Raw genomic sequence first — 12,974 nt, 5'->3', positions numbered from 1 at the left:
CTTTTAAAAAAAGTTTTTACTTAAATTCCAGTTAATTAACATACAGTATAATATTAGTTTCAGGTATACAATATAGAGATTCATCACTTCCATACATCAGCCCATGATGCTGAACATTTTTTGATGTACCCATTGGCCATTGTATATTTTCTCTGAAAAGATGTCTATTCAGTTCTTCTGTCCATTTTTAATTGAATAGATCAAAGAAAAAATCAAAAGATAAAAATACATTGAAACAAATGAAAATGGAAACACCATATCAAAATCTGAGATGCAGTAAAACTAGTTCTAATAGAACCATACATATAGTTAGAACCATATATATAGAGATAGAAAAATAGTTCTAATAGAACCATATGTAGTAGTAAACATTTACATTAAGAAAAAAGAAAGAACTCAAATAAGCAACGTAACTTTATACTTTAAGGAATTAGAAAAAGAAGAAACTAAGTCCAAAAGTTAGAGAAGGGAAGAAATAACAAAGAACAGAGAAGAAATAAATGAAATACAAACTAGAAAAAGAATAGAAAAGATCAAGAAAACTAATAACTGTTTTTTGGGAAAGATAAATAAACTTGACCAACCTTTAGCTAGACTAAGAAAACAAAATGGAAGACTCAAATAAAATCAGAAATGATAGAGGAGACATTAAAACTGATGCCCTAGAAATACAAGACTATTATGAAGAGTTAGACACCAATAAATTGGATAACCTAAGAGACATGGATAAATTTCTTAGAAACATCCAACCTACTAAGACTGAATCATGAAGACACAGAAAATCTTAATGAGTAAAAAAATGGAAACAGTAATCAAAAATCTTTCAACAAAGACAAGTGTAGGGCCAGGGAGGGGTTACTGATGAATTATTTCAAATACTTAAATAAGAATTAATGCCAACTTTTTTCAAACTCTTCCAAAAACTGAAGAGGAAGAAATACTCCCAAATTCATTTTACGAAGCCAGCATTACCTTGATACCAAACCCAGATAAGGACACTACAAAAAAGAAAATTATAGGCTGATATCCTTGATCAGTATAGATGCAAAAATTCTCAACAATATACGAGCACACCAAATTCAACAGCACATTACACAGAATCATACACCACGATCATGTTGGATTTACACCTGGAAAAGGGTAGTTTAACATATGCAATCAATAAATGTGATATACAACATTAATTGGATAAAAGACAAAAATTGTAAGATTATCTCAATGAATGCAGAAAAATCATTTAGCAAAATGCAACATCTTTTCATGATAAAAACTCTCAACAAATTGGTTATGGAAAGATCATATATGACAATCCCACAGTTAACATCATATTCAAGGGTAAATGGTGGAAGCTTTTCCTCTAAGATAAGAAAAAAGGCAAGGGTGCCCACTTTACCACTGGTATTCAACATAGTACTGGAAATCTTGCCAAAGGAATCGGGCAAGAAAAAGGAATAGAAAACATCCAAATTGGCAAGGGAGAAGTAAAATTGTCTATATTTGCAGACAATATGATCTTATATATAGAAAATCTTAAAAACCCCACCACAAAACTGTTAGTGGTAATCAATGAATTCAATAAAGTTTCAGGATGCAAAATCAAAATACAGAATTCCTTGTAGATTTTATCAAATTGAGGAATTTCTTTGCCTAGTTTACTGAGAGATTTTTTTATCATAAATGGATATTGGATTTTGTCAAATGCTTTTTCTCTGTCTATTGATACATTCTTTTATTTTCTTTAGCATATCGATGTGATGGATTACATTAATTGACTTTTGAATAATAAACCAGCCTTGAATACTTTGGATTAATCCTACTTAGTTGTGGTCTATAGCTCTTTTTATACATTGTTGGGTTGGATTTCCTATTTTGCTGAGGATTTTTTTTCATCTATGTTCTTGAGAGATGTTGGTTTGCAATTTGCTTTTCTTATAATTGTCTAGTTTTGGGACTACGGTAATGCTGGCCTCATTGAATGAATTTAGAAGTAGTACCTCTACTCCTACTCTCTGAAAGAGATTGTAGAAAATTGGAATAATTTCTTCCTTAAATGTTTGGTAGAATTCACAATAAACCCATTTGAGTCTAGTGCTTTCTGTTTTGGAAGGTTATTAACTATTAATTCTACTTATTTAATAGATATAGGTCTATGCACATGTCTATTTCTTCTTGTGTGGATTTTGGCAGACTGCGTCTTTCAAGGATTTGGTCTATAACATCTAGGTCATCAAATTTATGTGCATGGAGTTATTTCTAATATTCCTTTACTATCCTTTCACTGCCCATAGTGATGTTCCCCTTTCATTCTGATATCAGTAATTTTTGTCCTCTCTTTTTTTTTTTCATAGTTAGCCTGGCTAGAGGCTTATTGATTTTTAAAAATGTCTTTTCAAAGAAAACCTCTTGGTGTCTTTGATTTTTGTATTTATTCTGTTTTCAATTTCATTAATTTCTGCACTTATTTATTTTCCTCCGCTTACTTTATTTTATTTGCTCTTCTTTTTCTAGTTTCCTAAGATGGAAATTAGACAATTGATTTCAAATCTTTTTTTTTTTTTCTTTTCTAATATAATCATTCAATGCTCTGGATTTTCCACTAAGCTCTTCTTTTGCTTCATCTCACAGATTTTGATAAGTTGTAGTCTCATTTCATTGAGTTCAAAATATTTTTTTCTCTTAAAATTTCTTCTATGAGCCATGTAATATATATTGTACAATTTGTATGTCTTTTAGAATTTTGAATCTATCTTTCTGTTATTGAATCTAGTTTAATTCCACTGTGGTCTAAGAGCAGTCAATGTAGGATTTGTATTCTTTCAAAATTTTTAAGATGTATTTTATGACTCACAATGTGGCCTATCTTGGTGAATGTTCCATGTGAACTTGAGAAGAATATATATTCTGCTGTTGTATGGATTAGTTTATAGATGTCCATTACATCCAGTTGACCGATGGTGTTAGTGAGTTTAGCTATGTTCTTACTGAGTTTTTGCCTGCTGGATTGGCCCATTCTGAGAGAGGGGGTATTAAATTTCCAACTATAATTGTAGATTCATCTATTTCTCCTTGTAGTTCTATCGCTTTTTCCTCACATAGTTTGATACTCTGCTGTTACCCACATAGACATTAAGGATTATTATGTTTTCTTGGAGAACTGACCATTTTATTATTATTTTTTTTAAAGATTTTATTTATTTATTCGACAGAGATAGAGACAGCCAGCGAGAGAGGGAACACAAGCAGGGGGAGTGGGAGAGGAAGAAGCAGGCTCATAGCAGAAGAGCCTGATGTGGGGCTCGATCCCAGATCGCCGGGATCACGCCCTGAGCCGAAGGCAGACGCTTAACCGCTGTGCCACCCAGGCGCCCCCTGACCATTTTATTATTATGTAACAATTATGCCTTGTTATCCTGATTAATTTAGTTGCTCTGAAGTTTGCCCTGCCTGAAATTAACATAGCTATTTCTGCTTTCTCTAATGAGTAGGTTAGCATGGTATGTCTTTCTTTGTCTCTTTACTTTTAATCTGCATGTGTCTCTATATTTAAAGTGGGTTTCTTACGGACAACATGTAGCTTGATCATATTTTTTAATTGACTCAGGTAATCTCTGTCTTTTAATCTGTGCATTTAGACCATTGACATTTAAAGTAATTATTGAAGTAGTGGGTTGATAACTACCATATTTGTTACTGTTTTCTATTCATTGCCCTTGTTCTTTGTTTCATTTTTGTCTTCCACTTTCTCTGTCTCTTGTGATTTTAACTGAACATTTTATATGATTCTATTTTCTCTTCTTTCTTAGTGTATTACATTTTTAAAAACCTTTCTTAGTGATTTCCTAGATGTTGCAATATTCTTTTATAACTGATACAGGTCCACTTTCAAATACCATTACCACTTCACAGGTAGTATGAATACTTATAATAACAAAATTATACTAATTTTTCCTTCTGTTCCTTGTATCATTGCTGTCTCTCATTTTATTTATACAAAGCATGCATAAGCATAAATATATACATAAGCCTACATAAATAATACATGTTGCCATTATTATTTTTAAGTTATTTGCTAGATCAATTAAGAATAAGAGAAATAAAAGTTTTCATTTTACCTTTACTTTTTCCTTTTCCTATGCTCTTCCTTCCTTTATGGAGATCTGAATTTCTGACCTATGTCATTTTTTTTCCCTCTAAGAACATCTTTTAAAATTTATTGCAGATGAGGCCTACTGGCAAAAAATTCCTCAATTTTTATTTGAGAAAAATCTTGTTTCTGATAAGCTTTTGAATTATAATTTTGCAGAGTAAAGAATTCTAGGTTGGTTGGTATTTTTTCCCTCTTAACATTGTAAATATTTCACCCAACTCTACATGTTTGCATTATTTCTGAGGAGAATTCAGATGTAATTCTTAACTTAGTTCCTTCATAGTTAAAGTGTTCTTTCTCTCTGACTACTTTCAGGATTTTATCTTTATATATGATTTCTTGTAGTTTGCAAATGGCATACATACATGTAGTTATTTTCACATTTATCCTGCTTGGTGTTCTTTGAGTTACCAGGATCTGTGGTTTGCTGTCTGACATTAATTTCAGGAAATTCCTGATAATTATTTTTTCAAATATTTATGTGGCAAAATTCCAAAACTATAGGACTCCAAACAATAACACACAAAAAATGTAAATAACCTTGAATAATGTGATGCCTTATTAGGTGCAATGCCAAAGACACTATCCATGAGAAAAATAATTGATATACCAGACCTACTTAAAATTAAAAACTTCTGCTCTGTGAAAGACAATGTCAAGATAATGAAAAGAAAAGCCACAGATTAGGAGAAAATATTTCCAAAAGACACATCTGACAAAAGGCTGTTACTCCAAATGTACAAAGAACTCTCAAAATGCAGCAATAAGAAAACAAAACAACCTGATTAAAAAATGGGCCAAAACCTGAACAGCCACATCACCAAAGAAAATATACAGATGTCATCGAGCATATGAAAAGATGACTTAAATCCCATATCATCAGGGAAATGTAAATAAAAATGAGATACTATTGAACACCTATTAGAATGGCGAAAACCCACAGCACTGACAACATCAAATGCTGAAGGGGATGCGGAGTAACAGGAACTCTTATTCACTGCTGGAGGGAAGGAGAAATAGTACAGCTGCTTTGGGAGACAATTTGGTGGTTTATTACAAAACTAAATAATCATTCTGTACAATCCAGTAATTGCATTTGTTGGTATTGACACAAAGGATTAGAAAACCTGTCTTCATGCAAACCTGAACATGGCTGTTTTTAGCACCTTCATTTATAATTGCCAAAATCTAGAAGCAAATAAGATTCCCTTCAATAAATGAGTGGATATATCACAAATTTTTTTAAGTGTATGTATGTATATATGTAATCTCTACACCCAACATGGGGCTCGAACTCGCAACCCTGAGATCAAGAGTTGCATGCTCTTCCACTGAGCGAGGCCAGCATCCCATTTCTTTTTTTTTTAAATGCATGAATGGATATAAATAAACTATGGTCCATCCAGACAATGGAATATTATTCAGAGCTAAAAAAAAAAAAAACTAGTTATAAATCTATAAAAAGATATGGAGGCATCTTAAATGCATATTAATAAGTGAAAGAAGCCAATTTGAAAAGGCTGCATACTATATGATTCTAGCTATGTTACATTCTGGAAAGGCAAAACTATACAGAGAAAAGGATCAGTGGTTGCCTTCTTGGAGAGGGGAGTAGGTGGGTATGAACACAGGAGTTTTAGGGCAATACAAATCCTCTATATGATTTAATAATGATGGATGTATGCTCATCATGTTTGTCCAATATAGAATGTACAACACCAAGAGTGAACTGTAATATAAAATATGAACTTTGAATGATTATGATGGTGAAAATGTACTGTTTGAATGAATGATGTTGATAATGGGGGAGATTCTTCTTGTGGGATCAGGATATATACAGGATGTCATTATACCTTGCTCTCAATTTTGTTGTAAACCTAAAAATTATCTAAAAACAAACATTTCTTAAGGTTTATTTATTTGAGAAAGAGAGAGAGACTGGGGGGAGATGGAGAGAGGTAATCTCAAGCAGATCTCAACCCTGAGATCATGACCGAGCCAAATCCAAGTGTTGGATGCTCAATGGACTGAACTACCCAGGTGCTCCTAAGTCTTAAACAAAACAAACAAAAGCAACAACAAAAAATTTTTTTGTTCCTTATTTCTCTTCTCCTTCTAGTGTTTCAATTGTGTGTATGTAGTTGTCCAACAGTTCCTGGATATTGAGGTTTTTTGTTTTTGTTTTCTGTTTGATTTTCAGTTTTGTAGGTTTCTATTGGGATATCTTTAAGCTCAACTATTCTTTCCTCAGCCACATGAAGTGTACTAACAAGTCCATCAAAGGCACTGTGTATTTTCAATACAGTGTTTTTGATCCCTAGCATTTCTTTTTTTATTCTTTCTAGAATTTCCATCTCTCTGCTTATCTTGCCTGTTTTTACATGCTGTCTACTTTACCCATTAGGTACCTTAACATATTAATCATTATTGTTTTAAATTCCAGATCTGATCATTTCAATTTTCCTGTCATATCCAAATCTGGCTCTGAAGTATCCTCTGTATTTTCAAACTGTGTTGTGTTGTTTTGTTTTTTTTGACTTTAGTGTATTTTTAATTTTTTCTTTCTTGATAACGAGGCATGATGTACTGGGTAAAACGAACTAGTGTAAATAAGCCTTTAGCAAATTGTTGGTAAGGTGTCAAGGTGGGGAAGCACAGTATATTCTTATGATTAGATCTAAATCTTTTAGTGAGCCTCCGCCTCTAGAATTGAACTTCGTCAGTACTTCTCATGCTCTCTCGTCATCCCCCTGCCACCCCCTTATGTGATACAGGATGGCCCATGTGGGCTGGAGTTGGGTATTTCCCTTCCTTCAGGTCAGTTAGGTTCTAATAAAACTTCGGCAGGTTAGGCTCCAGTTAACTCATTTCACCTAGGGCAGGACTTTGTAAGAACAGAGTTCTCAGTAGTATTTCAAGATGGCTCCTTTTCCCCTCCCACTGAAAGAAACATGAGGGCTTTTTCTCCATTATTTACTATTAGAACCTGGTAAATTCCAGGAGGTAAAATTTTCACAAGTGTGGGGCCCAGACTCCTCACTGGTGTTTTATCTCTCAAACTTGCCCACACTGAGCTTCCAGCTATTTGTCAGCTGTAGTCCAGATTTCCTTACCCCCACTGGTTCCTTTCAAGGTTTCAGTCATTGTTTTTCTGTCTCCTTAAGTGGTGATTTTCTATATCCTCTTGTAGGTCTCCTCCATTTGGGGATGGAGGGGCAGTGGTTTGTCTTGTGACCTCACTTCTCTTAAGGATCTGAGAACAGTTGTTGAATTTTCAGTTTGTTTAGCTTTTTACTTGTTGAGTGGAGACTTCCAGCTTCTTACAGCTGGACTCAAACCATGCTGTTTTCTTGAGAAAAGACTACTTAAGTGATGGATTCTTCTACCATCCCACCTTTTTCTTATTTTCCTCCTTGTCTTTCTTTTTTCTCTTCTTCTCTTTCTTTTTCCACATCCTTTTCTCCCCCTTTAAGAATTCTCATTATTTAAAATTTTATCTCAAAAAAGTATTTTCCTTGAGATAAAGAGAAGGCATAGACTCCTTTATAATTGCACCAGGCTTTAGGAAGCACCTAAAGGAAAGGCATATTAATCTATAGGCTCATTTCCTCAAGAGGGGAGATAAGAATAATTTCAACAGCAAGAGCAAATAGCTTCCCGAATATCTGAGATTTGGGGTACATGTAAAAGATACACAGAAACCAAAACCATGGCAAAAAGATAGTTGAATATGACTTATCAGCTCTTAAAAATACATTTTATTTTGATCTCTTTATCTAGAAAGGTAGAAGTCTTTTGGATAATGCGGAAGCCCTCTTCCCACTTTGGAATCCTGTAATCATGTGATTATAAGCACACTGGAATTTTCATGATATTTTAGCAATGACATCATTAAATTTAGTTCTGAAGCAGAAAATTAATCATTACTACAAGTAGGATGATCATAATTAAAAATAAATTATCATCTTTGCTTCTCATTGTAAAAAATTTTATATTGGGTAATGAAAGAATAAAAGATTAACTTTTAAGATGGCTTAGTATTCATCTACCTACTAATTTCAAGTTAGAAGTTTTTGAATAATTTTGAATAAGGAATTTGAAGGTACGCATTTTAAAAGAAAACACACTTATATTAATTAGTGATAGAGTTAAACACTATTCCATTTTCCATCATACTGAGATGATTAAAACCATAGGGAAATGGCATTAAATGTAGATTTGTTCTGATTATTTTGGATTCAAAAATTACTAATTGAAAAGTTTAAGGGAAAATTATAACTTCAGTTCCCAGTTGAATCTAATTTTATGTTTGTCTTGGGTATTCAAATAGAGAACTCTTGATGTTTTAGCTAAGCAATTGTATGTGGAAAATGAATACTCAAATCAAGATGGAGAAAGCAATGAAATAATCCATTATTTATTTATTTATTTAATAATTTATTTTTTAGAGCAGTTTTAGGTTCATGGCAAAATTAAGAGAAAGATACTGAAAGGGAAAACTTCCTATACTCCCCCGTTCCAACACATGCATAGCCTTCTCCATTACCAACATCCACCCCTCAGAGAGGTACCTTTGTTATTATTAATGAACCTATGTCAACATATCACAGTCACCCAAAGTCCACCATTTGCATTAGAGTTCACTCCTGGTATTATGCATTCTATGGTTTGAATAAATGTACAATGATATTTATCCATCATTATAATATCATACAGAGTACTTTAACTACCATGCCCTAAAGATCCTCTGTTAACCTGTTCATATTTCCCCCAAGCCCCATCCTCTGCAACAATTGATCATTTTACTATCTCTACAGTTTTGCCTTTTCCATAATGTCACATAGCTGGAATTATACAGTATGTAGTCTTTTCAGATTGGCTTCTTTTAGTAATATGCTTTTAAGTTTCCACTACATTTTTTCATGGCTCGTAGCTCATTTCCTTCTAGTGCTAAATAAGATTTCATTGTTTAGATCTGCCACAGTGTATTTACCCATTTGTCTACTGAAATACATTTGATTGCTTCAAAGTTTTGGTAATTGTAAATAAAACTACTATAAACATCCATGTGCAGGTTTTTGTGTGAACATAAGTTCAAAGTTCCTTTGGCCAAATACCAAGGAGTTTGCTGGACTGTGCGGTAAGACTATGTTTCATTTGGGAAGAAACCGCCAAACTGTTTTCCAAAGTGGCTGTGCCATTTTGCATTCCTTCCAGCAATGGCTGAAAGTTCCTGTTGCTCTACATCTGTGCCAGCTTTTGGTGTTGTCAGTGTTGTGGGTTTTGACCGTTATCTCACTGTTGTTTTAATTTGCATTTCCCCGATGGCACAGATCTGGAACATCTTTCCTATGCTTACTTGTCATCTGTCTATTTTCTTTGGTGAGGCATCTGTTCAGGAGTTTGGCCCAAATCAGGTCGTTTGTTTTTTTACTGTTGAGTGTTAAGAGTTTTTGTATATTTTGGATAACAGTCCTTTATCAGCTGTGTTTTTTGTAAACATTTTCTCCCAGTCTGTGCCTTGTCTTCCCATTCTCTTGACATTTTCTTTCACAAAACAGAATTTTTAATTCTAAACAATCCAGCTTATCAATTGTTTATTTCATAGATCCTTCCTTTGGTGCTGTATCTAAAAAGTCATCACCATATCCAATGTCATCTAGGATTTTTCTTATGTTATCTTCTAGATATTTTATAATTTTATAGTTTTGGATTTTACTTTTGGGGTTTTGATAAATTTTGAGTTAATTTTTGTGAAGGATGTAAGGTCTGTATACATTCTTTTTTTTTTTTTTCCTATGTGGATGTTAAGTTGTTCTAGCACCATTTGTTGGAGAGACTATCTGTGCTCCATTGTATTGCTCTTGTTATTTGTCAAAGGACAATTGGCTATGGTTTATATGGGTCTGTTTCTGGACTCTATTCTGTTCTGTTGATCATATGTCTATTCTTTCACCAATACCACACAGTTCTGATTATTGTAGCTTTACAGTAAGTCTTGAAACTGGGTAGTATCAGTCCTTTGACTTTATTCTTTTTCAATATTGTATTGGCTATTCTGGGTCTTTTGCGTGGTCTTTCATTTTTTAAAGCATTCCTTACATAAATACCTGACTTATTACTTTTATTTTGAGTGAAGTACAATTAGTATCAAAAGTCTTTGTGAATGTATAACAGTTTTTATCTATTGTCTTAACATAGTCAATATAAATGCATTCAAATATAAGTAAAGTTATTTTGTTATGGTCTTAGAAATTCATGCAAAAAAATGCTTGCTTACTTTTTCTGTTACTTTTACTCATTAATTTTGACTTATCTAATTTTTGTAATATATATAGGCAGTCTTATATGGCAGTTAGATAACCCTTTCATGATAGTTTCCTAAAATTTTCTATTTATTTATTATGTATATTTTATAGTCAGAGAGTCCAGTAAGTTTCTTGAAAGCAAAGACATATATATGAGTTATTGAGAAGAACAATGAGTAAGCCTTTTATCTAATATTACAATTAAGAGCTCCAAAAGCCACTGGATCTTACTTTTTTCCTTACTTTTTTCTACTTTCCCCCAGCAAATGAGAAGAATATTATGTACTAGAATTTATAATACATTTTCTAGTATTAAATTTTAGCATACAGAACATTATAAAAGAAATAACAGATACTTACTTGAGTAGTTGGGATGACTTGAGATGATTCAAAATTTTTAATTTTCTTTTTTAAAAAAGATGTTATTTATTTATTTATTTATTTATTTATTTATTTATTTATTTATTTGAGAGGAGAGAGATAAAGAAAGAGAGAGAGCACAAGCAGGGGGAGCAGCAGAGGGAGAGGAAGAAGTAGGCTCCCCGCTGAGCAGGGAGCCTGACACGGGATGCAATCCCAGGACTGCAGGATCATGACCTGACTTGAAGGCAGACACTTAACTGACTGAGCCACCCAGGCACCCCATAATAATTACTAATTTTCTATCACACTGGAGTCTGAAGACTATGTGGCTGACAGTTCTAAATTATGTGGCTGTAAGCATCTAGAATCTTTGTATTTCCTTGCACAGCTCCATTAATGATTTTCTTTAACCCTAAATCTGGATAACTCAAAATACAATGTGCATCCATCACATTTACCTCTCTGAAATAGAAGCTTGGGGTTGAAGTCTTAAAACAGGGTTGATCTGAAAAGTCTCAGGTCTCTGTTGTCTGGCATGGAGTGATCCTCAATGCTATGAATGCATTGTTTGCCATATGGATTCTTATTGCAGAGGTTTCTAAGTTTATCTGAACATTTTTGCTTCTGTTGATGCATCTTATTTTTCATGAATTTGAGATGTTTCTGTATCTCTTTGATTTCTTGACATCTAAAAAAATAAAAGGCCATTCCAAATTTCAAAAAAATTTAATACAATGGATAGACTGTAATGATGTGTCAGTGGCTACATTTATGAACTTCTTGAGGCATTATTCGGGGGATCTTTTGAAAAATTCCAAGATTTGGGCTCTCTGGAAGATATATATTGATTTTTGGTAATTTAAAAGATTATTTCCCTCAGAGGATTTTTTATTGAATTTTATTTCTACTAGCATAAATTTATGATAGAGCACTTAGAAAATCAATATTGTTTTCATTAGAATTTTTGAAATTGGTTGTTGATGTATTAAACTTGGCAAATGACCCTTTAAAAAAACAACAACTTTTAGAAGCCTTCAAATGACTCCCATCTTCTCAAGCCATTGACTATTACTTCATATACTATAGCTTCCAGAAATATCTAGTTCTGGAGACTATGGGATGGTATACTTTTGTTACTCAATTCTATGTGCAGAATGAAGGTATTTATTGATTCTCCCTCTTTCTCTGTATGTGTTTGTGTGACTGTGCTTCTAATAGACAGAAAGTCACACTTGTTAGATGCCAACTTATCCTGTATATTCCACACTCCACGTCCTTGGATGTCAAATATAGAGCCTGAACAAACTGTGTGAGATCCGAAGTGATATCTGGATTTCATGAGGTTGTCTCTTTTGTGTTCTGCCTACCTCATTAATGTGGTTTGCCTTCCTAATGTGGAAAGCATCTTTATTGGACATGCTTCTTTGGTTTCAGAGTCACATAATGATGTGCTCTTATATCCTAGGGCATTTTCCAGAACTAACAAAATTATTAAATGTGTTTCAGTTCAAAGGAACCATCTGATGTTTTCCTAAGAGGCTAACTACATATAAGTGCTGATCTATCATTCTAATATCATGTGTACTGAAACTAAAAGAATTCACAATCACCCACTACATTTCCTAAAGCACATACATTTTCTCAGTGGGACATGAAGTGATTTTATCTAGTACATGAATGAATCTCTTTATTTTTTTAAGGAGAATTAAGCCTTTATTTGTTTCACAGATTAATTTGGCTGAGTTGGTAGCTTTTGATTCTTTTTAATTTTAATAATCATATATTATTTTAATAGTTACATATTAATGTTATTTGTACACAGAAAAATATAGAAGAAGCTATCATTAACTTGATCCTGATGTTTAGGACAAATTGGAAAGAAATGTGGTTTGTTTTAAGATTGCTTTAAAGAAAAACATTAAGTAAACTGGTAGTACCCATTCAAACTGTATATAAAAAAAGTTTTGAAAGAAGTATGTAAATGCCTGCAATTTGATAATCACCGAACTAAATAAAGAGAGGATTCTGGAAGATAAAATGAACATTCTGATGCATGCAATCCTGGCCTCACCAGGTTATTGATAAGCTTTCAAATGTCTGGTCTCAGCTGAAGCCTACTTAAAGATAAACCTTACTGAGTGTACTCTATTATTTAG

Source organism: Ursus americanus, chromosome 13, assembly GCF_024610735.1.
Source record: "Ursus americanus isolate L20-20 chromosome 13, mUrsAme1.1.p, whole genome shotgun sequence".
NCBI classification, from domain to species: domain Eukaryota; kingdom Metazoa; phylum Chordata; class Mammalia; order Carnivora; family Ursidae; genus Ursus; species Ursus americanus.
This window is presented reverse-complemented; position numbering follows the sequence as displayed.